Source organism: Podarcis pityusensis, assembly GCF_964106645.2.
Source record: "Podarcis pityusensis genome assembly, chromosome: 9".
Lineage (NCBI taxonomy): Eukaryota > Metazoa > Chordata > Lepidosauria > Squamata > Lacertidae > Podarcis > Podarcis pityusensis.
The window spans coordinates 26,378,928-26,406,834 of record NC_138034.1 but is presented as its reverse complement, the minus strand read 5'-3'; the positions used below and the strand labels follow the sequence as shown (position 1 = coordinate 26,406,834).

The window sequence follows — 27,907 nt, the reverse complement described above, 5'->3', positions numbered from 1 at the left end:
GAAATTTGCCAAACTAACAAAAAGTATAGGTTTTGGCAATCCAATGATTCTAAAAGTTACTTTCTAAATTCAGATGTATTACTCACGCTGCAGTGTATTTTAATATCCTATTATTACCTCAGGTTGCACTTACCTTTGCTGTGTTGCAGACCAGCATTCGTTCATGTGCTATGGGGGAAAATATTTCCCTACGTGTGTGTCAATCAGTATTTTACATTGTTCAGTGTGTTTTGGGCTTCCGGATCAGTTGACGGAAGGTAAATTAACTTATTCCATTTCATTCTGCAGGCTTTAGGGAGATCTGAGCTGGATTGTTTACTAAGGTCATGGAAGAGGCTGACCCACAATTTGTGAGCCATCAGCTCCATTATCCTGAGACAGACAAAAAAATCCTCATTACAATGAGTATAAAGCATAGTGTATTTCTTCCATTTAAACTGTAAACACAGAAAAACCGGGTGTGACAGATTGCCTTAAAAAGAGGTCATATTGGTGGACAATTTGAGGACAGGGAAGAAATAACTGTCTGTTTTGTCAAGACACACTTGTGGCTCCAAATCCAAATGAGCGCTGTAGGAAAATAGCGCTTGTTAAATGTCCACAGGGATAATATAGAAGCGGCAGAAATTGAGTGGCTGGCACCCATTATTGGAAAACATGTCTTACACTCATTTTCTTCATCCCTTGAGATAGAATATGGAGAAAGAAAGAAGAAGGGGGGAAAACTTTGACTATTTCTTTCTCTCTCTCTCCTGGCGCAAAGCCATTCAGAAACTCCTGCAGCATAGAAGCATTACAGAGATAGTGTTACCCTGGAAATATAAATTATTATTAATTTATTCAACTTTTGGCCACTGTTAACCAAATTAGACAAAAACCACCACACCGCCCTCCCTCACTTTCTTTTGCTAAGTAGATATTCTCTCTGGGATTAGCACAAGGCCACCACATTCAAAACTTAGGTCATTTACATATAATTCTGCAAACTTGCAGTGGCCCATGACAGTCTTTGTGGCTCAAATGTTGTTCTTGATCTCAACACCCCCTGCCCCAATTTTCATTTCACAGAGGAGGATAAACCCTGCTTTAGATTTACAATGGCTTTGGGATAAAAGTCTTGTCCCCTTGTTACACACACACACACACACACACACACACACCTCAGATATTTCCCTGACTCTCTGAACCTCCTGTCTCCATCTCTAGCCCTGAAATGCCTCCGCTCATTTCTGCCTTCTGCCATAAAGACTGAGAATTACTTTGGAAGTAGTTTCAATTTCCTTCCATTAAGGACAATAATGTTAGTCTTGGCCAGAGAAGTATCTGGAGGCAGAGTTAAGAGTTCAGTGTGTCTCCCTCCCATCTTGTCTTCCCACAATGTGTCGATTCATGCCCCCTCCCCTTCTCAGGCGCTCTCCTTTTAAGTAAGTTGTATAGTGCTGGTTTCCAGGAGCCCTCAACAAAACACAGAGAAAACTTCCCAGTGGTTTGGGCTGGAGGTGATCCATTGTTGCGTCTCTGAAAGGGGCAATCTCTTGTTCCTTGGGCTTCATCCTTGATTGGGCAAGAATAAAAATAATCATCCCCATGAAATCAAAGGTTCTCTCTGCCCATGGGAGTAAGGAACAAAGCTGCTTGCTAGGACCAGGCCTCAGTCTCCTTGAATTTGCCTTAACTGCTGGAGGAGCCTTACAGTCAGCATGGGTCTACCCAGTGACCGGCAGCCTTCTTAATACAGAGGTCACTTGTGCTTTCAAGCGTTATTGAACAAACAAACCCCTCATGGCTAGAGACTCTTCAGCCTGGACTGCCCCAGGACCATGCAACAGGGTGAAGTGAGAGACAGAGACCAGTCAAGAGCCAATAGGAAGGTGGCAGGCAGGATTCAAATACTAATAATAATAATAATGCTGCAATATGGACACACTCTTCCCATACTCCCAAATGTCTTCTTTCAGCAGTCAAAAACATGTGCTGTCCAATACCAGCTGCAAGTCATGTAATGGCATCAAGCAGGTCCCTAGCTGCACAGAACCCCAGAGAGCTAGGTACGCCTTCACTTGATATTGTCAGCATCGCCCTAGAGCCAGTGCACCAACTGGACTCTTGCACCTCAACCCTGACTGGGCTAGGCGAGCTGGGTAGCACCGCCAGAGACCTCCTTTCTCACAGGAACAGGTCACAGTGCTGTGGACTCACAGCTTAGAGCTGAGAGCACCGGATTCACTGTCTCAATAATACAGTCGTTGCGCAGCAGAGTTTTGCAGAGTCTTGCAGAGTATAAACCACTCGGAGAGCAGCTCTGTAGAATATCTTCCTTTTATTCTGTAACTACAACTATGATACAAAACTATATACAGAGCTAAATATTCTAAGCATAAATCAATGCTACACTGAGAGTCTGCAGCTGCTCTTAGCAGCAACCTAATCTCTAGGATCTCCAACACTCTCACTCTCTCCGATACACTGACTGACTGACTCTCTCTCACACACACAGACTGATATGTTGCTGGGCAGAATAAGTAGATAGGCAGGACACGCCTCCTCCTCTCTGGAGAGTCAGCAGAGACCATCAGGAGATCATCAGGAGATTCTTGGGTATGGGAGGGGTGAAATCTCCTCAGATATAACACAATAGCATACTCATTACTCATGGCAGAGGTGGTTTTAGGGTAGTACAACTGGTGTGGCCACACTGTGCACTGGCACTGGGGGTGGGGTGGGGGGACAGCGCTGCAACAGTGATGTAGGACAGAGCACAAGAGGCAGGGAGGGAGCTGGATTTTAGTGTCGCCCAAGGCACCACAGAAATTTGAGGTCCCCAAATCTGCCACTGAACACAGCTTGCTTGTTCTTTCATAGCAGGAAAAAACGATTTATTATAATTCACACAAGCACTTGTACAGCTGTGCACAGGACCGCGTTGCGGTTGACTCCTGCATATAGACAACTAAGGCATACACCTCCAAATACATGAAGCCTCTTCAAAATGATAGGCAGTTTTCACAGAAAGACTGAAAAGCTGTTCTGTGGGTTTGGGTTTTTTTGTTTTGAAAAAACCCAACCAGGTAGCTGTGTTAGTCTTTTGTAAGGGCAAAAACAGCAAATATGGGGGGGGACGGGACACCTTATTATAGTAGACTCTTTTGCAGGCATGAGTCCATTTCAAAAGCTTATGCCAGAAGAATTTTTTTAGTCTTAAAAATGCCACAAGGCTCATTTTTCCTGCTGCCTGCTGCCTGCAACAGACTAACAACACAGTCCTCCTAAGAATGTCTACTTAACAATGTTAATGTGCAGTGTGTCTAACTCCCAGGTAAATGGGCTAGGATTGCAGCCTAACACAGCGAACCCTCTGGAAATGTTTTTGTTTTTTTTAAATGAGCTTCTCACCCTTCTAGTATTCATAGTATTTTCATAGATATATATATTTCCATATATTTTGGAAAGGGTAAATTTATTTGGAGAGTATTTCATCCACATGTCAGTCAGGTGCTCATTTTAGCTTTCATGTTGAAACAATATTCTTTTGTTGCTTTTAGTGGGGTGTGGGTTTTCGGTTTGCTTTTGGGGAGAAACTTTTATGAGATTGTGGTAACACTGCTTATCTGTTCATGCTTGTTGATGCACACCTGTCAAAGTTCACTTCTGTGCAGCAATATAATACCTATGCCGTTGTGCACAAGTTCATCTTAGGTCTTTGTTTCTGGGTGTGTGTTTTTTCCTTTTTATTTTTAAAGGATCCACGGCCCTTGAGCCAAGACAATGTAGAAGGGAAAAGATGCAGCGAGTCCCTGTGGTGGGCTCAACTTAAAGAGTCCTGCAGGGTTAAAGGGGAGAATGTTCAGATTCATCCAAGACCTGAGAAACTTGACATATGTAACCCTTACATGCATTGGGTATAGAAGCCAGAAAATAAAGGTGCCCCCCTAATGAGGTTTTTTTGCGGTTGGGTGAGCGGAAGGGGCTGCTTCAGAAGACTAATAACTGAAAAACCTTCCAGAGCTTTTGTCCAGAGCAATGGCAGGCACTTTCCATCCCTTTTGAGGAAGGGGTGGAAGGGGGAAAAAGGCAGCCTTTGGGGAGCCTCCACAAGAGATGTGGGTTTTAAGGGCGACCCAGGTCATACAGAACTAATCAAGCGAAAACAATAATAAAATTAGCTTGACAGTCAGCAAGTATCTGAGAGGACTTTATCAGAAAAAAAGAAAGAAAATGGGGGGGGGAAAGAAATGGGGAAAGAAAGAAAAAAAAACTCACTTGGAGCAAATCCGCAAGGTGTCATTGTGCAAATGGGGAGGGCGGGAGGATTAAATTATTTATTCATTGTTAATTTATTTATTTATGTATGTGTAAACGACTTAGCTGCTGCAGGTGCTCAGAGGCGTTTATGAAAAGGCCCAGTTTGAGAGCCAAGGAGAGAATATTGGTCCATTTAACTCATTATTTCCTTTAAGGCGATCAAAACATTGACTTTTATATAGAAGATAGAGACTGGGGTGGGGTGGGTGGGGACACATGTGTGCCGGGACTCATGCAGGGTCTAAGCAACCTTAAGAAGGAAAGCATTTATCTCGCATTCAGGAACTGCAGGGTAGGGAGGCGGGAAAGAGAGAGGAGGCTCAGTGGTGGAGTTTAATGTCCTGCAAATTAGCAAATGAATGCTTATGTCAATAAGCAAAAGAAAAAAGAAGAAAAAAGGGGGGGAGTACCACTAGTTTGTTTAAACAGATTATTAAAAGAAAGCGTCTTGGCAATATGCAGAAAATGTGTTGTTGTTGCTGCTTTTCTTCCTATTCTTTAGTAAAGAACAGCCAAAGTTTTTACTTAAGATGCTTGTCCTCATGCGATCTTGAACATAGATGACATATTTCCAGGGCTGAAACCTAAGAAGCATCCCCTGGCTGTTCTTGGGAACATGCTTGCTATTTAAGAGGCTGAATGCAACAAGTTAACAACGGGGCCCATCCTGTACCCACCTAAAGGTGGAAGGACCAGAAGCCTAAAATGGCCCTGCCATTAGCGTTCCATCGCATTTCCAGAAGAATCTGGATATGTGGGTGCAGAGTGCAGCTATTTTGTTTTCCTCCTATGTTTATGGTATTTCAAAGTGTCATCTCATGTTTCTGTGACCCAGCAGAGCATGCCGCAGTGGGGATGCTGTGTAGGACATGACCCTGGGAGGGAGAGGAACAAGGCATCTCAGCATGGAAGGGGTGAGGAGGCACAAGGCAAGAAGTCAAGTCCTCAGAAAAAGCATCATCGCATCAAGTTAATGCCTGGTGAGGAGGGGATCCTGCTGCTTTTGTGTACTTCTCTAAAGAAAGACAGGAAGCCCAGAGAATTATGTGCCACAAGAGACTCTTAATTAAGCAGCAGAACAGGATATTGCTGAATAAGGAGGTGCTAATTAGATATGGCTCACCAAAGCAAAGCTGGGAAGCAGTGCTGTTGTGTTCTGTAGCAGCAGGGCAAGGAAAACTGCTATTGTACCTCAGGGACTAATTGGCTTACTGTGGCACAAGCTTTCCTAGACAACTGCCTGCTTCAACAGTTAAAAGGAACTGCAGATGTAAGCAACCTAAGGACCGTGGGTTGATTTCAGGTGGTTTTTGCAGCCCCCTTGTAAAATGGCCACCCCTACCACTTTCTCTGAGGTAATAGTGGTGGGTTATCATACGGGTGTGGTCTAAACCACAGAGCCTAGGGCTTGCCGATCAGAAGGTCGGTGGTTTGAATCCCCATGACGGGGTGAGCTCCCGTTGTTTGGCCCCAGCTCCTGCCCACCTAGCTGTTTGAAAGCATGTCAAAGTACAAGTAGATAAACAAGTACTGCTCCATCAGGAAGGTAAGCGGCGTTTCTGTGCGCTGCTCTGGTTCACCAAAAGTGGCTTGTCATGCTGGCCACATGACCCAGAAGCTGTCTGCGGACAAACCCCGGCTCCCTCGGCCTATAAAGCGAGATGAGCACGCAACCCCAAAGTCATCCACAACTGGACCTAACAGTCAGGGGTACCTTTACCTATCATATGGCAGCAGGGAGAGAATGAAGCAATACAGAGAAAAGCCTTTGCAGGCCCTGGGACCCACATTGCCAACCACTGAAGAAAGGGACTAAAAAGGTAAAGTGTACGGAACGTGGTTAATGTTGACAGTTACTGGTATAACACAAGGAGTTATATGCTGGCAGTAGCTTGCCCTCACCTAGCCAGGGCCAAACCAACAAGGCTGGGAGGTTGCCTGCTAATGATGGGGTTACACTCCCTCTGAAGGACATAGCTTGTGGGTACTCCTGCAAAGAGTTGCCAACTTGAATAAAATATGGGGGCGGGGGACAGGTAAGCCCCGCCGTGCATAATTGATCACATGATGCGACACATGCACACCATTTGAATAGCAATGCCCATTAATGTTTTTGTGGGCAGGCCCCCTCAAATATTTTATGGGCGGGGGCCAAAGGGTCCTCAGCCCCTAGGAGTTGGCTCCTATGCTCCTGGATCCTCTGCTGTCGCTTGAGGCTCAGATGGCCTCAGTGGCATGGAGTGCCTTCCATCAGCTTCAGCTGATTGCCCAGCTACACTCCTATATGGACAGATAGGGATAGGGACAGATAGCCCAATTTCTGTAGTTTATTATCCAGTAAGCTCTAGGTTGGATTACTGCAACACGTTAAATGCAGGGCCCCTCTGAAGATGGTTTAGCTGGTGCAGAGTTCAGTGGCCAGGTTGCTCACTGGGCCAAAACTATTTGAGCATATTACACCGATCCTGGCCTGACTGCACTGGCTGCTAATCAGCTTCTGGGCCCAATTCAAAGCACTAGTGTTGACCTATAAAGCCTTAAATGGCTCAGGACCTCAAGGACTGCCTCTCCCCATATAAACCATCCCATACTCTGTGTTCATCACCTTCTTCATGTGCCTCCTCCTTGTGAGGTCTGGAGGGAGAACAGGCCTGCTCTGTAGTGGCTCCCCATTTGCGGAATGCTCTCCCCAGGGAGGTTTGCCTGACACATTTATTGTATATATTTTAGGTGCCAGGTGGAAACATTCCTCTTCAACTTGGCTGATTAATATTCTACAGCCTTTTAAATGTGTTTGTTAGAAGGGTGAGTGTTTATTGTTTTGCTGCTTTGTTTTAATTATTTGCTTGTTTTTATCCTGTATTTTATTTATGTGAAACGCCCTGAGATCTTAAGATGAAGGGCAGTATATAAAACAAACAAACAAACAAACAAACAAACAAACAAACAAACAAGGCTAGTTTCACATACAGAGCATTGCAGAAATCCAGCCTTGAGGTTACCAGCATGTGTTCAAGCTATCCCAGTCCAGAAACAGCATGCAACCACAAAATATACTGCTGAGCTATAGCTTATTATATGGACCCTTCCTCATGCTTTGCCATGGAAGTTCCAGCAACTCGGCCACCTTCTGGTATTATTTTGGTATTGCAGGTGAGTGCTAGGGCAATGGCATCGGTTTTCTCAAAAACCTAACCAAAATACCCACACATTTACGATGATTCCTATTTAGGAACAACGATCCAATTTTTCTGGTACCTGTTCTTGGCAAAACACTGTCTCAATTTTTGTCAGGGAGGCAGTTCGTGCAGGCCTCTTACCGCACTGCAGCTTCCAATCTTTGGTGTTCAGCCCTCCTTCCTCAGGTCTCTCGAAGGCACGTTACCGATTGCGGGGCAAATGCACCTCAACTGTAGTGCATATACATAGGAACGCATGCACCTAAGCACTAAGACATCACAGGCTGCCATTCCAACACAGCTGTTTCATTTTAACTATTAAATATAATCCAGTGGTACCTCTGGTTACGAACTCATTCCAGAGGTCCGTTCTTAACCTGAGGTACCACTTTAGCTAATGGGGCCTGCTGCTGCTGCCAGCACGCGATTTCTGTTCTCATCCTGAGGTAAAGTTCTTAACCCGAGGTACTACTTCCGGGTTAGTGGAGTCTGTAACCTGAAGTGTTTGTAACCTGAGGTGTTTGTAACCCAAGGTACCACTGTATAGGAAGCAGAAGGGTATGTTGTGGCTGGCCACTGCAGTAAAAAAGAATGAAAGGAGGCGGACGATGTGGCTCCCTCCACTGGGCCAGCTGCTCCTCTACCTAATGGGAGGGCTGGCCCTTTCCCCACCACCCTCAAACCCTGACAAGTGTAACTTTTCACATATTCAGGTGGAGGCTTATTTTGTGGCTTACTGACAGCCTATGAGCTTCCACAGCTAAGCGATGCTGAACCACGGCGTGGGCTGGGCCTGGTTGCCTTGACAGAAGCAGAAGCGCAGCTGTTTCCGTGGTTTGCTATGTCACATGCTATAAGTGGACAGTGGCACTCAGGGTGGGCAAAGTTTCTATTAATTTAAAAATTTCAGCAGACAAATAAAGTGAAAGAAATGGGAGGGTGGGTGGAGAAAAAGGTGGTGGAAACTGAACACAATATATAGGTATATAAGTAATGCTATTATTCCAGCAAGCATACAATTATTAACGAGTCATAATTTTTATAAATGCAAGAGTTGTCATATCTTCTATTCATTGATCAAAGGGGGGTGTAGTGTTCTCTTTCTAGTGAGTCAATATCAATCTTTTGGCAGAGGTAAGGGCACAAAAAGTCTGTCTACGATGACCGGCTGTCAAGACCCACATAATTGGTGTGTGGTTTAGGATAATATTATCATTTGATGATTTTAATTCCCCTCCCCCAAAAGTAGTATTTATACATCCTAATGCTTTTATCCAAAAATGTGTAAGTGTTGGACATTGCATAAATGTATGTTTCAAAGAAGCAAAATGTGAGCAAAGATGATGATCTCATTGACCGGGGGCTGCTAACATGGGACTGACAGGCTCCCTGGATAGCTTGCAATATGGATTCCTTTTGATGGCTTATGCTCAGACATACACTAGCAGGAATCAAAATATTTGCTAATGTTAAGGTCAAATGATTTGGCACGAGAGAAGGCCAGCTCCCAACTGCAGCACTTTTAATAGACCTACTATATTTGGAGACTGGTTGGGCAGGCTGATATTTCTGTAGCTCAGATTACTCTGTAAGAAGCCGACGGTAAGAAATATATTCCATATTGTCTGAAGGTCCTTCATACTTACACTTTGGGAGAACTCAAAAGAATCAAGCTGAGAAAATGTATGCTAAAAAAGCTAGATTCCCCCGTTTATTTGGGATGGAAATATCAAAAGGTGCCATCCTTTGCACACTTGCTTGGGTGTAAGCCCCACAAGACTCACTGTGACATATGTATGAGTCAATTAAGCTGCCTAAATAAGTAAAATAATTTCCTAGCAGCATAGAATAACCACTTCAATACTGAGGGGATGGGAATCATGTTTTGTGTCTAAACGAGATTTTGCTAAACTGAATTCATTACCCTGGTTATTGTTTTGGCTTTTTTTAGTTGCTCAGAAAACATGGCCATTGAAATGCATAGATTCATTTTGCAATGCACGTTAATTTGACATCTTGTACCCTTTTTGAAAAGCCAAGTATAGGACACTGATCGATAACGCACACCCACAAAACACATCACACCCTGGCGCAATATGGATTCAACTTTCCTATATATGAACATAATAACATGAGGAGAGCCTGCTGGACCAAGCCAATGATCTAGCATCATGTTCTCACGTGAGCCAGCCAAATGCCTGTGAGAAACACACAAGCAGGACTTGAGTGCAGCAGCAGTCTCCCCTCCTATGGTTCCAGCAAGTGTATTCTGTAAGCAGGCCTCCTTGAGAGACTTTAAACTGCCAACTTAAGAATTCCACAGAACTGTATGCCCGAGAGGGTTAAAGAAGAAGCACTGCGCCCTCTGCAGGCTTAGACAAAGAACTGGTTTCTTTTCATCAATATTTTATCATGCTTATAAAAGAACTTGGCTTTAAAGGTGCTATTTTAGTTTCCTTTGTTAAAAATATGCCTCTTTTGCTCAAAGCTCCCGTTATTTGTTTGTTTATTCTGATTTTTTTTTTTTAAAATGAATACAACAGAAAAAGCAATTTAAATTTAAAATAGTAATAATAACAACGATAATTTTAAAACATCAGCAACAACAACAACAACAATAAACCATCACCAGCTGACATTAAAAATGAGAATATTCCATCAATCCTGATTTCAGTGTATAAAGTAATGTGCACTATCCAAATATCTAAACAGGTATTTCAACAAAATTGAGATTACAAACCACGTGTTCATACGTAAAAATGCCCCTTACTGAATATATTAAAATATTTCTGACTAGGCAGAGCTCTAGATATGTGTTTAAACAGTCCTTTTGTCCCCACCCCCCCGCTCTGCAAGCACACTGAGTTGAAGTTGATAAATTGTCAGAGTTAAATGTATAAATTAAAGATTCAGGTATGCACATGGAGTATCTATTGTTTTGAGTTGTTAGACAGCCAATGTATAGGTTTTTAATTTCCCATGAAAACGTGTGCATTGAAAGGGAGGCTCAAATTCTCGCCTGCCCCTCATAAATATATATTTGAATTGTGGAGGGAATGGACAAGGGAAAAAACAGCACTTCTCATTTATTAGCAGGGAAAGGACTGGACAGATAGCATGGCCCGCTTTTCTGTTTAGGCCTGACTTTCTAACCTAGGTCTACAGCTGCTGTGACCGGGGTCAAGTGATATGTCACTCTGTCAGATCACACAGAGAGGCAGTGGCTCTTCCCGGATTAGAACTCGGCCACATGGCCCCTCTGAAAAGATTTCTAAGAAGTGCCAGAGCTGACTGTCCACTGCTTAAACCTTATGCTAAAAGGTTTTAGACATCTCAGTCAAAAGGTATTGTAAATATGGGGACAAAGCGTGTAAATTCTTAACTGTGGGACCTTCACAGGAGAGAGCCAGACTTCTGATCTTCGATAATTAAACTGGGTAATAAAAGCTATACTATGGAAATATGAGTTCACTTTTATACTGGTCCACAAGTGCCAAAATGTTTGTTGCTAATGAGCTCAGATATGTCACCTTTGCAGTAACAGTTTTGTCTTAAAAGCAGGTGGTTATGATGTGGCATTATAACCGAATCAAGATTTGCTTCTCCAGCCTTTTGTCATCGTGGTGCAACTCCCCATATCCACCTCCACCCCATTTTATTGTATACAACGCTAGGTTTCTTAGTCCTTTGTACATCCATTAATCTTGGTGTCATACAAAAACTCTACACCTAGAAATAGTGAAGTGAAGGGGCTACAAGTCTAGGAAGTCCATGGCTCAAAACTCACTGCCAATAGGAGGTCCAGCTTTGGCAGTCTTATTTCTGCAAAATGAAGAAGATAAATACTGACTTACTTTACAGAGCTGTCGTAAGGATTACTGGGGAGAGTTCAGTTCGGGTCCAGCTAGTAGGCTCCTCAGAGACATCTGGTTTCCCACTGTGAAAACAGGATGCTGAACCAGAATAGGTCATTGGCCTGATCCAAAATGACTGCTATTTTCCAATAGTTTCCCTGTCCTTCTCTCTTTTAAAAGGCTTGGTTTGTGGTGATTTGCCTGTGGACTGGCAAAGTGATTTTGACCTGCCTGGTAAGAAGCAATGATGTTCTGTGAGGCAACTGTGATATGGAAGGTGAAGCCCTGTCCCTGTCCCCCCCTGAATTTCTTGCTTGAACTGCTACCATCACCTGCCCTGCATACCTGGAACCCTTAACAAATTCCACAAATTAGCAGTTTGCGAGAGGGATCAAGAGACTGGATTTGTCCTTCCTCGGTTCCTTCTCTCCCTGATCAGTGGGACTGCACTATGTGTTGGCTACTTCTCCCTCCACCATTACATGATCTGCAGTGGGGTTATTTCCATCCATTCCTTTTCTTTTGTATTTGGTATTTGAGTGGCTTTAAAAAACAACATGCTGGCCACATGACCTGGAAGCTGTCTGTGGACAAACACTGGCTCCCTCGGCCTATAAAGTGAGATGAGCGCCGCAACCCCAGAGTCGTCCATGACTGGAGCTAAACGGACGTTACCTTTACCTTTAAAAAAAACAAAACCAATTTTTGTTTCAGTGCTAAAGTGCAAGTGCAGTTGTCATAATCATAATCATCATCATCATCATCATCCTTTTTTTTTTAAGCTTGGCTTGGCTTATATTTCTGTCACGTGATTAAGGTTTTAAATGATAATTTTAGGTTATATTTTAGTGATCAAGATTTAATCTATATTTTTAACTGCTGCTATATCTGAATTGTCTCTGTTATACCCAATTCCAATTCAATGTATTCCTGTTGTGTTTTATGATTTTCTGGATATTGTAAGTGAGCTGGAACTGATATGTGACCGTAATAATAAAATTCTATTTCTGTCACATGAAGCTTGGGCCTCGTGTGGTTCACACATGGGAGTGGGCAACTGAAGCACATTGGGGTGGGATGAATTCTGTCACAGCCTCTATTTCTGTTCATACCAGGAAAGAATTAGTGAAAGAGCCATCAGCTAGCATCTCGCAAGCTATCTCTGCTTGCACCCAGAGAAAGCAAGATACACAAAAATGGGGCTATTATGAGGGCCAGAGAGAGAGAGCCCAGGAGGGCAGATTAGGCCCTTAGGCCTCTAGCTGCCTGTGCCCATAGCCACACCCTACATCTAAAGCACCATTATACAACTTTAACAGTCATGGTTCCCCCACAGAACTGTGGGAACCGTTCCTTGTTAAGGGGACAAAGCTACAATTTCCAAAGTGTTTTAACAATCAATCTCCCTTCCCAAGGAACTCTAGAAATTGTAGCTCTGTGAGGGAAATAGGGGTTTTCTAATAACTTTCAGCACCCTTAGAAAAGTACAGTTCCCAGGAGTCTTTGGGGGAAGATAGGACTGCTATAGTATAATGGTGTTTTAATTGTATGGTGTGAATGTGGCCTACTCTAAAGTGCCACATACCTGCCATTTACTACAATGATTAATATTCTTTTTATTAGTATCACATAGCTTCCAACATTCCTCAGATGAAAACAGGGATGCCCTATTTCATCATCATCATCATCATCATCATCATCACCCTGCCCACCTGACTGGGTTGCCACAGCCATTCTGGGCAGCTTCCAACATATATATAAACATAATTACACATTAAACATTTTCCGTATACAGGGCTCCCTTCAGATGGCTCGGGGGGGTCAGATAACTCCATACCTTCCAACATTTCTCTGATGAAAAAAGGGACTTCCTAAGGAAAAGTGGGACATTCTGGGATCGAATCAGAAACCGGGACAGCTTCTGTAAATCCAGGACTGTCCCTGGAGAATAAGGACACTTGGAGGGCCTGGTATCATCCACAAGCCATTCCTATACCAGATTCACCAGAATGTGCTAAATGAGCACAAGATTAAGTATACCATGAGAGTCACAATTAGCCCAAAGGAGAGACTCCTAGCATTTCATTAAAGAGGCTTAAGTAATCTTTGTTTTAAATCAGTGCTCATGGGAACATAAAAACTTCATTGCCTGCAGTGTACATTCAGTTTATCTCCTGAATTCTAAATTCTGCATGAACAGCAGTCATGTAAAAGTGTTAGAGAGATTCAAATTAGTTTTTGGGTGTCTCTTTTGAAAACATTCTCACATCCAGTGACAAAATCCAGCTAGAAACTCCCCAGATCCCCTCCTTTCTTTTGCTGGAAGGCATGATCAGTGTTGGCATCTGATTGCCGGGTGCATCTCACTGGATCAGGGCCTTTGAGGTGATGTCAGATGATATGAAGTTTTAACCTTGATCAGTTTTGTGCACAAGGAAACTATTGAGTGATGTAACATTTAGCCATTGAGTGATGTTACATTTACTTAATTGTTGTGTAGCTTGCCATAGAAAAACTGAAGTTGGTACTTGTGTTTTGATGCATATATTCCTTTCTATGTATCACATAGGTTCATTAGGTGCTTTAGATAGGGTCCTATCTCTCAGTCACAATAATCCCATTGATAAAGTGGGAATAGTAACACTCTGTCTCATATGGGATATTGAGGAAATGACAGGGAAATGTTTTTTATCTTCACTGAGTTTGGGGGATAGGGCTGGCTGTAGGTAAAAATTAATTAATGATCAAAGGAGTCAATGTCATCCCACGGCAAAAGTTTATAATAGCACTGAAGTTACAAAATCTTCATTGGGGAAATGTTGGACTGAAAATTTCAGAGTCATTATGGCTCCATTGGAATCAGGACTAACCAGTAACCATTCTTAGTGAAGCATATAGATATAAATATTAGATAATAAATCTAGACAAAGAAAGAAAGATATAGGACAAATGTGTAAACCATATCAGAAAAATAACTTGCACAGTAAAAGAAAGGCAAATAAAATGTATAGACAATTAACGGGCGAAGCCTTTTGCAATATATGTTGCTTGAGAAACCAACAATTCCATGGAGACCAGAAAGCATTTGACACATTTTGACCCCAAAGGCGGCATTCCAAATCTTTTCAATAGTGTCCTATGAGAAGCAGCTTGTATGACTTGGACCAAACTAACTTTTAAACTGTTACCTAAGTGGCAAACATGAATAATTGCAGACCTTGTCTGTTTTTCATAGATCAGAAATACCTAGGATAGAGACGTTCTTTAAGTTTATTGCAGGGTCTACTCAAGCACATGCTTAGGCAACTGTGAACAGGACCTGGTTACTTAACTACAAAATTGCTGTTTATTCACAGACCTGACATTTCCTTTTCCAAATGTTGGACTTGGATGACAGCAGGCACTTCATTGTTTGTTTGTTATTTTTAAAAGTGGATTATTGTCATAAAGCCTGCAGTACATAGAAGTACCGGTACTTTTTGTCCTAAGTCTATTTATGGTTTTGTTCCCACCTGCTACATTTATTTTCCACTACAGTAATTTCTTCTACTGGCCATGTATCTGCACCCAATATTTGCATCATAGCTGTTGTTAAAGTAGGTTGTTTTCTAACCATGGTTTACTAGGCAAAACTGTTAATATTTAGCATTTCAGCCTCCAAGAGTGTTGTCTGAACGTACACATTTTCAATTTCAAGGCAGTTATGTGTAGCGAGAAACTAGCCAAGGCAGCATAGGAGCACATCGAGCTTGGGCACCCAGCAGCAAGCATGCCTTGCGTTGCCAAAGAAAATAAGAAAAGGCTGAGCATTAGACAGACAGACAGAATAAATGTGCTTTTTCTCATGCAAAAGGATAAAAAAAAATTAGATGCAAACTTTACATTTAAAACTGCATTGTTCCCCTTTTAATCTGGCCACCATCCGAGTGGTGATCTGGATGTTAGAGAAGAGATGAATGGGAGACATTGGCAGGGATTGGAGCTTGCGGATGAATGTGGAAATGTAGAATGGATGTTTCTTTTTTCTGGCTTTGAGTTGACTGTTGTTTCTGTCTGTTTTTGAGAACTGATCCAAGGGACAGGGAAGTCAGTGTGGGCGCCTCTAAGGAAGGCCCTCCTCTACAGCTGCAGCTCAGCGGATTAGGAAGCTTCATCCACAAGGCAACATTACACAAGTAGCCTTTGAACAAAAGTCATAGATACTATTAATGATATGGTAATCCTTAATCGAGCTACCTCCCAGTAGTGATTATACTGACATGGGAAGAATATCTAAGTCGTAAAAGCAGCCCATAACAACACTGCGCTATTGTTCGCCCCAAGCTTGACCACGACTAACTTTTACCAGCATCTCTAACGTCACCTTTCTCCCCCCCCCTCACCATCACCACCCTGATCCTACTTATTTTTAAGATGGGCTTTTTTTTCTCCCCCCCAAGTTCCCACACACATTTTGTACCGTCTCAAAATTCACACTGCCAAACGCGTCAAGCGATCATTTCCATCCGAGACCAAAGACCACACAAAGGTTAGTTCTGTAGGTCCCAGTGAAGATGTTTTAATTGGCTGACAAAAGGCACAGTGGATCATTTGACTTGTAAATCCTCTCTCTCTCTCTCTCTCTCTCTCTGAGATAACACAGCCAGAATTAGACAAGTCTGGTGTTCACTGTAGTGCTGCACCCAATATTCTCCAGCAAATATTTTTTGACATGAAATGAAGGGCTTCAGGAGACTACAGCCAGTATGTTTCTGGAGCCATTGTTTGCATTTTTTGCACCTGTTCATAACCAGTTTGAAGCCCCTCTTGGCTGCTACTACAGTATCAGTTCTCCTCCCACCCAAACACCTTCTCTTTTTCTGAGACTCCGATCCCAGTGATCCCCTTCTGGAGTTTAAAGTTATCTGGAGAGTACCTCTTACAGATACTCCTGCATACTGAGGTAGAAGAGTGGGGACCAGAGATCAGGTGACACCCATATTTGGAATGTCCTCCTTTGGCCTATATAGCTTATTGCTACTCCTTTGAATTTTGCAGTGTCATCCTTTCTACCCAGAAGTAAATCCTGCTGAGTTCAATGTGATCTTGGTCTCAGATAAATGCATATAGGATTACAACCTTAGACTCCAGGTAAAGAGAGTTTTCTTTGGCCAGAGCTTTTGACTTTTTTTGTTTCTTTCTGCTCGTATTGTAATACTAATAATTTAAATGTGTTGCTGCTTTTGAATTTGTGCCACTCCACCCATTCTCAAAACCAAAATCTTTGGAGAAAAAAATAATATTTGTGGAGAGAGTTAAATCTGCCCTTGTAGAAACCAGCTTTGCCACGATTCCACAGAAGCATTTTGGTCCCACACTTTCTAAATGTGGCATCAATGTGAGTGTCTGCATGCAGCTAGAAATATTCAGTGTTGCTTAAATAAATGAAGAAAAATGAGAGAAGGCTGCCTGGGAACCATATGATGACCTGTACCAGGATAACATTGGGACAGGCTGCGCAATTGATTTCTCAATTGCTAAGTCAGTGTTTCAGTTCTGCCATATGAATCCAAGTTTTGGCATTTACATAAAATACCTTCACCAGTCACAGCCTCTGCATCCTAATGATAAATACAGTAATGGAATGCTTTATTTGGCTTTTAAGTTCCATGTTAAACCAATATTGTTGGCTATTTTATTTTGAAGAGTAAAACTTTTGAAAAAACACAAAAATCTAATGGTGCATGGATACCAGAAGAATGACACACACACACACACACACACAGAGTGATGCCATCACAAAGGTCAGGACTCTGGTTTCCTCGAGTTAGTTTCGTCTCCATAAAAGGTTAAGACACACGCAATCACTAGTAGTTTGTGATTGAGCTATGATGGATAAGACTTATCAAATGGGGAGTGGAACATAAATCTAACCCATTGCAAACATTATGGGTTTGTATGTGTGCAGACACAATATCCACCACTCTTGTTTTTACAAGCATTTAAAAGCTTGTACGCGGGTGGCGCTGTGGGTAAAACCTCTGTGCCTAGGACTTGCTGATCGTAAGGTCGGCGGTTCGAATCCCCGCAGCGGGGTGAGCTCCCGTCGTTCGGTCCCAGCTCCTGCCCACCTAGCAGTTCAAAAGCACCCCTAAGTGCAAGTACCCCTAAGTGCAAGTAGCACCCCTAAGTGCAAGTAGATAAATAGGTTTTATAGCGGGAAGGTAAACGGCGTTTCCGTGTGCGGCACTGGCGCTGGCTCGCCAGTTGCAGCTTTGTCACGCTGGCCACGTGACCCGGAAGTGTCTTCGGACGGCGCTGGCTCCCGGCCTCTTGAGCGAGATGAGCACGCAACCCTAGAGTCGGTCACGACTGGCCCGTATGGGCAGGGGTACCTTTACCTTTACCTAAAAGCTTCAAGGGAAATCAAGAAAGAATGAATTCTCATTCGCTCAGAACTCTGGACTTATCTCCTAGGGAAGACTCAATATGCACACCCTTCCCCAACATATAACCTGCCCATTATAACAGAACCAACACTAGGAATGCAGATCTAAGCAGTCAGACACAGAAACATCTTCAATAAAAAAAAGCTTCACTAAAAAAGTATGTCTTACAAACCTTTTGAAAAAGTTGTTCATTTGTCACACTTGCAAACATATTCCCAGTTGAAACAAGAACATTTTCACACATGAGACTAAGAACCACCACATTTGAGCCACTTTCACATTCTTTCTGCCATCTGTGAGTATTTTCAAAGCACGACAAGTTAGAATAAAAATTGCAAGTGCCTTGTAGCCCGTATAGGTTTTACCTCCATGGTAAGGAACAAATTTAAGCCTAGGTTGATTCAGCTCTCAAGTGTGAAAACCCTTGAGCTCTTGTGTGTGAAAATGCCCTGAATGTCAAACTTTGTTCAGTGCTTAAACACCAATTAAGCTGTCACTGAATGAGGCAAATTGCATTTCCTGAAAATATTAAATGCTATAAAATGCAACACGGCCAGATAGCCTGAACCTGCTCTCGTGGATTATTGCAAAGCTTCTCTAGCAAACAGAAATTGATTGACATATGACAAATTCAAAAAGTCGAGGCTGTAAATTGTGAATCAAACATGGGTATGAACTGGGGAAATTTGACATTTCCATCTTCATCAAGGGGGATTCTGTCAAGTAGAAGCTCAAACTCTTCATCAGTAATCTGCACGCCAAACTTGGAACAAACAGCAGTTCGCTGCAGTCACTCATGGAGTTCACATTTGGGTCAGCGGAACCTACAATACCCCAAGCATATGGCTGCCATTAACTCTTTGTTACAGCTTCGGTCCCCAAGATCAAGAGCAGCACGTGAATATCAGAGGTTAATCAGGGTTTTGATCGCTTCAGCTTTCTCTGAGAAAGAAATTCTGCCACAGAAATCCCTCCATTGGTGGTGCACAGAAATAGAAATACCGGCATACTGAGCGATGTGTGATTGTCCCCATTGAAAAGTTATTCATTACACTAAAACACTGGTATCGCTGAAACTAGTTAACTCTGAAAAGGCCTTTTCTTTGGACTGTTTAGCATGAAAGAAAATGTAGAGAAAATGTGAGAGGGTTTCTTTTTTCTTCTTTTTTTCGAAGTTGCAAAAAGCTTCTTACTGCCTTTTCGCAAAGCATTTTCATAATGGCCTTCGATACATTTTGCATACAAATATTTTTAAAGCGCCTGTGTTTATTCACAGGCAAGAAAGTGTTTTCATAAAAACATAATCCATGAAATGCCGGCATAAATAGGAATGACTTCAGCGATAATAATGAACAAGGCATTCATTCTCCATTTTACAGAGCTGATAAGGCAGGGCTGACTTCTGGAGAGTTGGGGAGGACAGGCTTCCTTTGGGGCAAGCCAATTAAAGGGTTTACTTGTGCAATGTGGATTTGTCATTTTGGTCCCACCATTCCCCTTCCCCTGCTGCTCCGTATAAATCAACAACCGGAATAAACTTCCTTTCATATGCATGACATTTAAAACATAAAGTCATGAAAGGAACAACTTCATTTTTTGTTTGTCCTTGTTTACAACCATCTGCCCAGATTGCTTCCCCCCATAGCTGTCAACATTTCCCTTTTTAAAAGGGAAATTCCCTTATTCCAAATAGGATTCTTCGCAAGAAAAGGGAAAAGTTGACAGCTATGCTTCCCCTCATCAAGTCTATTAAACAGTTAGGAGGAGATAAACAGTTGCTTCATGTATGTGCTGCTTCCACGAATTGGCTATGCTTATTTATTTGATTGGTTTCACAGATTTCTAAACTCTCAAACTGTTGTACAATGAGATAAAATGAGATAACACACAAAAGATGCAGGACCTTTCCAGTTGGCCATTTTATTAGTGATTTGTGATCATGATGGTATCAGAGCAATTATACATGATCCTGCTTTTAATGCTGTTTCAGCTTGCACAGGTTTTAGGGTGTGCATAGTGCTTTGTTTCTAATCAGTGCATGTCCCTTAACTTCCTTGCGGAAATCATGTAAGTTGTTGCAACACAAATAACATTGGGGGAGCATTGCAGAAAAGCTAATAAGGTGAAACTATGTGTGGACACCACCCTTGCACTATTGTTGCATTGATGCAAAATTGCAGAAGCAATGGCTTGGGGGTCCCATAGACTTTAAAAAAACAAGATAAAAAAGATACAGACTATAAAATCAATAAAACCCCATTTCTAAAATTTGTACAATTGTACAAACCAATGTTGTTGGTGCATTTATATAATACCTTTGTATCTGAGTTTTTGGTTCACCTTTTTTAAAAGATGCTGCAGAATTGTTGGGAGAGATCTGTGGATTAGCCACCCAGAAACATTTGGTGGGGTTTGAGTATTAGCTACTCCTGCTAGGCAAACACCTAATTATTGTTATTGTTATTGTTTTTATTTGTTAGTACCCCACTCATCTGACTGGGTTAACCCAGTCTTTCAGGGTGGCTTCCAACATATATAAAAACATAACACAAAATTAAACTTTAAAAAACTTCCCTTCAAATGTCTTCTAAAGGTTGTATAGTTACTTATCTGCTTGACATTTGATGGGAGGGTGTTCCACAGGGTTGGCACCACTATCAAGAAAGCCCTCTGCCTAGTTCCCTGTAGCTTCACCTTCCACAGTGAGGGGCACACCAGAAAGCCTTCAAAGTTGGACCTTAGTGTCTGGGCTGAATGACAGTGGTGGAGACACTCCTTCAGGTATACAGGGCCGTGGCCATACATACATCCTATTGAACTCAGTAGTCTTACTTCTAAATAGACGTCTACAATCACACTGTAAGTTCTCACTGAAATCAATGGGACATAAGTACAAGTAACTTAGTTCTGTAGCCAATCGATGATTATGACTATTATTAATAATAAAAGTTGCATTCTTTTTATTATACAGTCATACCTCGGGTTACATACACTCCAGGTTACATACACTTCAGGTTACACACTCCATTAACCTAGAAATAGTGCTTCAGGTTAAGAACTTTGCTTCAGGATAAGAACAGAAATCGGGCTCCGGCGGCATGGCGGCAGCGGGAGGCCTCATTAGCTAAAGTGGTGCTTCAGGTTAAGAACAGTTTCAGGTTAAGTATGGACCTCTGGAACGAATTACGGTAAGTACTTAACCCGAGGTACCACTGTATGATGCAATAAGTGCAATTGATTGAAGCAATAATTTGAATATTCCAACCTTTGCCGGCACCCTTCTCTGATCCCCTCTACCCCTACTAGGTAAAGGTAAAGGTAAAGGACTCCTGGACAGTTAAGTCCAGTCAAAGGTGACTATGGGGCTGCAGCGCTCATCTCACTTTCAGGATGAAGGAGCCGGTGTTTGTCCGCAGACAGCTTTCCGGGTCATGTGGCCAGCATGACTAAACCGCTTCTGGTGCAACAGAATATTATGATGGAAGCCAGAGCACATGGAAACGCCATTAACCTTCCAACCGCAGCAGTACCTATTTATCTACTTGCACTGGTGTGCTTTTGGACTGCTAGGTTGGCTGGAGCTGGGACAGAGCAATGGGAGCTCACCCCGTCGCAGGGATTCAAACCGCCAACCTTCTTATCAGCAAGCCCAAGAAGCTCAGTGGTTTAGAACACAGCGCCACCTGCGTGCCACTACTAGCCCCCCCCACCTACCCATTGCAATAAGGGTCAGAAGGCTGAAGCGGCAGTAGTGATCTGGGTGGTGGGTGGGACCTGCCCAAATGCTGAACAGGGGCAGATCCACTATGAGACTAATGAAGCTTAAACTTCAGGGCACCTAATCCCAGAGGGGCACGAGAAGCGACTTTAGTCCATATGGCTTTTAAAAAATGGAGTCTAATAGACCCAATTTGAGTCACATGACTCAAACTGATTAATTATTTGTTGTATATATTTCAACAATCCCAAAGTTTGAGAATCAGCTGTTGTAAAAGTGGAGGGTCGCAGTACAGCAATTTTAAGCAAAATCCGAGACACAGTAGTTTTTTGTTTTCATTGTGGTAATCTGGCATGGAATAACCCCACTGAAGAATATAACAGTGGCTACCCAAATCTCGGTGCTTATTGTGAAAGTGCCTTCAAAATAGTTCAAGCTTCAGGGCCCCCCAAATGTACATCTGCCCACCGCTGAGCTTGAGGCATAAACCTTCTTGTACTAGAGCCCACAGATTTAAGCAATGGGTACTCTGCCATCTAGTGGCAGAAAAATATTCAGCTGTTGCAAAGCTTGGTTGAAATGTTAACTTTGGATACCTACTGCTCCTACAAATCCTACAACGTAGGCACATCCCTCGCAGGGATGGGTGACATTTTATATCCATTTTAGATTCTAATATTTGCATTCTTAAATTAAGTTCTACACATTTCCATGTCAGTGTTGTTGTTTTTTAATCCTCGTGAAAATTCACCAGCATTTTTGTGTGAATTTGTCCCCCCATATGTGCATTGTTTATGCAACATAAATTTCCAGATTTTGATTTTTGATCCTTGTGATTTATTTATTGTTTTAGCCAGCTTGTAATTTATTCTTAATCAACTCAACTTCATTATAGCCTTGCTAAATATTTATAGAGTTTAGTTTAGTTTATTTGCCAGCTTGTAATTTTACTGATTCCCAACTTGCTTGACTTCATTATAGGCTTGCTAGAAAGTAGTCAACAGAGACAGGAACACAAAATGGCACTAGGTTGCTAATTTGCTTCAGCAGCAGCCTATGCAGCCTTTGGACAAAATGTGGAAGGGGAGAAATGAAAAAGGAAAAGGTTACTGCTCAGGAATCACATGCAGAAGTTCTGTTCTATTTATGCTCACCATTCTGTGTGACAGCTTGATACAGAGCAGGTGACGTTATAGACACCCGGGATCTTGGCTCTGGTCCTGAAGTCACATGCATGGCTATGTTTTAAATACTGACAACAGCACAAATTCCCTTATGCAATGCATTTCAGCACATCAGATTGGTTGTATGAACTTTCCAATGTTCACATGAAGCATCACCTTTTGCAGAATATCCATAATGCATAAAATTATGATCCAGACACTGCTTAGCAGTGTCCTTCACATTGCATCCCTTTCCTGCTTCTTTTTCTCTCACTTGCAAACCATCACATATGATGCAAGTAGTCTACATTGCTATACAACCATGGGGACATCTCCCCACTGCCACACTATCACTTCCGTCTGTGAGGAAGAATTAAGCAAATCAAGCATCACCATAATCATGTGTCTGCTTGGGGCATATTACATATATGAGTTAGGAGAAAGGGCCATGTCACTGCTTCGCTATGCAAGCAACCAGTGAGTATGTGGCTCAGAGCTTCCAGGTGCCATTTCTGATGCTTCTGGGATGCAGGTGGCACTATGTTCTAAACCACTGAGCCTCTTGGGCTTGCTGATCATAAGGTCAGTGGTTCGAATCCCCACAATGGGGTGAGCTCCCATTGTTCTGTCCCAGCTCCTGCCAACCTGGCAGTTTGAAAGCACACCAGTGCAAGTAGATAAATAGGTACCGCTGTGGCAGGAAGGTAAATGGTGTTTCTGTGCCCTCTGGTTTCTGTCACAGCGTTCTGTTGCACCAGTAGCGATTTAGTCATGCTGGCCACATGACCTGGAAAGCTGTCTGTGGACAAACGCCGGGTCCCTTGGTCTGAAAGTGAGATGAGCGCTACACCCCCATAGTTGCGCCTTTGACTGGATTTAACTGTCCAGGGGTCCTTTACCTTACCTTTTTTTAACCTTCTGGTGCTTGTATATATTGCATTAGGACTAGGGCAACAAGATGCAATTGAGAACATTACAGGAATAAGAAAAGCTGAACATCCCAAAAGTTTATTTCTTGATGTGATCATGAATGGTACAGAACTATCAAAGAACATTTTGGCTTTCTTTTGCTTGTCAGTTAAGCAAACCTTACTTTGACACTGGTAGGTCTTATCTCCAAATAAATGCAGTTACAATAAGTGAATTAGGTGTTTTAGACACTTGGACAATTTCACTCCTGCCACGGTCCCAATGCTAGAACATCAAAAGAGATGGCAAATACCAGCATAATCTGAAACTATTAACATTTTAGCTGCGCGTACAAAATAGAAGATAAATATCACTGAGGAATGAATGTACATTTTGAAACAGAATTGTGTGGAAGTTTTAAAAATTGTTTTTCCTTATTCATATTTTCCAGAGCCAAGGTAGATAATAGTGCTTTTAGCATGGCTAAGATTGAAAACGGTCACTCCGGAGATACGCTGCAGGGATAATATTACAGTGAATATGTTATAAGGTTATTTCAGGTCACTTGTCTTAGAACAGAGACAGAATCCAGTTGCTACAGCAGTCTGCTTTCCAAGCAGCAGAAGTCCTTGAGTTTTGGCTTTGTAGCTTATTATTCAGGTGAAAAGTCAGCCGACCTCAGAAGGCCAGTGCTAAAATAAGCCAGTTTGCTGAGAGATCTACAGGTCAACTCAGGGGAAGTAGTCCCAAGTAAATAAGGTCCCTTGCCTCTTCGCAACAAAATTCCCTTTAATTAACCCAATCCTTCCCATCACTGAAACCACATTGATATGGAGTGACAAACGTAATGGATGGCAGAACTCCAGTACCTTTAAAGATTGCATGGGAGAGCTTTTGCCACCTTAGAATGGCAAACTGTTCCCACTTCTGTACAGCTGCTTAAAGTACATGAAGTCTCATGCAAGCAAAGTTGGCTGTGATGATCTGTAAGAGATGCCCGACGTATTTAAAGTAGCTCTATGCAACAAAGAAAAGCGCTTTATAATGCAGAGATAGGAAATCAGAGCAACACATAGCCTGATGCTTTGATAAACATGAAGAACTTCCTTTGGCCATTTTCCTCTATAGTTGCACCACTACTTTGCATAGCAGTGGTGTCTATGTTACATACTTTGCACTGGAAGCTAAAGTGGAAAACTGGTTCACAAGTAGAGCAGAAATTGACAACAATGGTGTCTAAACTTTTCCTATTCCTTTCCTTTGCGCCATCCACAAAGGTGTTTACTTGATACACTTAGGTTTCCATGACTTTTCCTCCCTGCATATGCCGCAGGTGAACAGAGAAGGAAGTGGTGCTTCTTGTATATACCACCCATTGCCAGAATCTCCTACATCTATTTTCAAATGGGCACACAATGGAGTAATGCAGAACCAATCCGCAATGAGCTCCCCCTGCCCCCCCAAAAAAAACTTTCAGGGGCAAAAAAATATGTGTTAGATTCTGTGTGGACTACATAGAAAAAATGTAGTCAACATTGATTCCAGAATAAAATGTTGTGCACACACAGCCCGAGCCTCTTTTGTGAAAATGCCTGTCCAGCAAATAATGCAAAGGATGTGAAGCTGCATACTCATCATAAATTTAAAACACATTTAAAATGCATTTCCTCCCAAAGAATCATGAGAACTGTAGTTGCCCCTCACAGAGCTACAATTCCCACCACCCGTAACAAATACAGCCATACTTTGGATCCCGAACGCCTTGGTACTCGGACGTTTTGGTTCCCAAACACCACAAACCTGGAAATGAGTGTTCTGGTTTGCGAATGTTTTTTGGAACCCAAAAGTCTGTTGGAGCTTCTGCAGCTTCCAATTAGCTGCAGGACCTTCCTGCAGCCAATCAGAAGCCGTGCTTTGGTTTCCAAACATTTTGGAAGTTGAACGGACTTCTGGAACAGATTCTGTTCGATTTCCAAGGTATGACTGTAGATGCCAGGATGTTTTGGGAAGGGGGTGGAGGATTGTGCTTTAAATGTATGCTGTATACACAGTATGAGAATATTTTATGGTTGTTGCCATCTGTCTGTCTCAAGAGACAATGGAGTGCCCCTCTGGGAGGTGAAGTCAAACCACTGTGTCAGTGGCACTGAAGTGATCTCCCCAGGGTGCAAGCCAGGGCAGTGTGCATAGAGGTCCTGTGCTGCCCAGATGACATCAGCCTCGCTGATATGGTCCAAAGGAAAGCAGAGCAATATGTTTGGCACCAGCTTTGCTGCGGAAGTTGCCGGAAGGAGGTGTACAAGGCACCATCCAACCATCTTAGGAACTCCACTCCAGATTTGTGTAGGGTTTACTCCTTAGCCTTTTCTTCTCCTGAATATATTCTGCAAGGTTTAGGGTCAGAGTTTTCCTTCTCCTAAATGGGCTGCCTTCCCAGGTTGATACGCCTACATCCACAAGATCCATGATGTCAGGCAGTGACCGGATTATACTGTATACAAGCACCTCCTGTACTTATAGTTCATATTTTGGGTTACGAACTTTCCATTTCCTAGTCATATGCTCCTGGAACCTCCCACCAGCCTCCTTTCCACCTAAAGAGTGACACCTGCCTTCTGATCACATGCAGTGGTTCTCCTTTCAAGGCACTACTAGGAAAAGAGCATTAACTCCTCCTCACTACATCCATGAATGGAGAGAAACTGCTGGCATGAGAAAGACTCTCTCTCAGTGGAACTTTAAAGCTGCAGCTCTGCGCTTTGCAAGAAAACTCATTGGTCTCCCTTCATATTCTAATTCCAGGAACAGCATCTTAAATATGGATGCACACTCCTCACTTCATTACTTTTCAGAGTTCACCATGCACAATAAGTAAATTATGAAGGCAAAAACATATGTGTACATGAGGAAGGTCATAGTTAAATGGCACAGCACTTGCTTTTCATGGACAAGGGTACAAGCTGACATTTAAAGGATCTCTGCAGATGAGCTGAGACAGGTCTCTGCCCCAGACACTGGTGAGCTGCTGCCAGCCAGAGTAGGCAATAGTGAATTAGAAAGACAAAGCAAAGGGCATATGAAAACACAATCCTAATTATAGGTAAAGGGACCCCTGACCATTAGGTCCAGTGGTGGCCGACTCTGGGGTTGCGGCGTTCGTCTCGCTTTATTGGCCGAGGGAGCCAGCGTACAGCTTCTGGGTCATGTGGCCAGCATGACTAAGCCACTTCTCGCAAACTAGAGCAGCGCACGGAAACGCCATTTACCTTCCCGCCGGAGCGGTGCCTATTTATCTACTTGCACTTTGATGTGCTTTTGTACTGCTAGGTGGGCAGGAGCAGGGACCGAGCAACCGTAGCGGGGATTCGGCAAGTCCTAAGCTCTGTGGTTTAACCCACAGCGCCACCTGCATCCCAATCCTAATTATACTAAATTGGAAATAAAAGCAGGCGAATGGAGGACAGGGCTATCAGTGGCTACTAGCTTGTTAAGGTCTAGGAAGTGCATAATAAAGAACCTGATCTGATCTGGCTATTAGCCACAATGTCTGTGTTCCAGTGGCGTAGCGTGGGTTGTCAGCACCCGGGGCAAGGCAAGTAATTTGCGCCCCCTAACCCGTGGATTTGCGCCCCCTAACCCGTGGATTTGCGCCCCCTAACCCTAACCCCCAGATGTTGCGCCCGGTGCGGCCGGCCCCCCCTGCACCCCCACGCTACGCCACTGCTGTGTTCTACTTCCAAAATTTAATAAATAAATAAAAAGAAATGCGAGGCACAGTGCAGTGGGCTTACAAACTGAAAATAATGTTTGGGTGCAACGAGTGTGACCCAGTAGCAAGGACACGGACCGGGAAGATCCTGAATCCATCCCCGGGCAGAGACATCTTCAGCCAATCACTGTATCTCAGCTTCCCTAGCCTACCTCATAAGGCTGCTGTGCAGGCTAAAAAATGGAACCCCACCTCCTGTGCTCTTTGGAGGAAGAAGGGCGGGTTTCTTTTATTTCATATGTTGTAACAGAACGCACAGGCGCGCGCGCCACCATCGCCAGGGCGCACCGCGCATCTTCGCGCCCTTCCCCATTTCCCGCGGCGCCGCTTGCGCTCCTCCTCGCCAGAACTCCGGTCGCCCCGTGGAAGGGTTAACTCTTCCGCCCAGAGAGTGTCAGTTTCGCCCCCGCCAGGGCCGCCCCGTGTGCTATTAATAATAGCGCGAGCACATGCCGTGACATTGCGCTCTCCAACAGGGAGCAGCAGATAACTTTACTTTGCCCTTGCCGAGACGTCCCCCTCGCCAGGGCTGCCCCTTCAGGGGAGAGCAGCATGGCGGCTTTGCCCCGGTGCCCTCGCCTCACG

The 27,907-nt window shown here is 43.2% G+C and overlaps 1 long non-coding RNA gene across 1 annotated transcript; it reads right to left on the bottom strand.

Annotated features, from left to right (window-relative positions):
* Positions 1 to 619: 619 nt before the first annotated feature.
* Positions 620 to 27,877, bottom strand: LOC308485168. Its single transcript, XR_013990441.1, has 3 exons — positions 27,515 to 27,877; positions 11,336 to 11,418; positions 620 to 1,554 (listed from the first exon to the last, which is right to left on the bottom strand). It is a non-coding gene; the product is annotated as an uncharacterized lncRNA (long non-coding RNA).
* Positions 27,878 to 27,907: the final 30 nt, after the last annotated feature.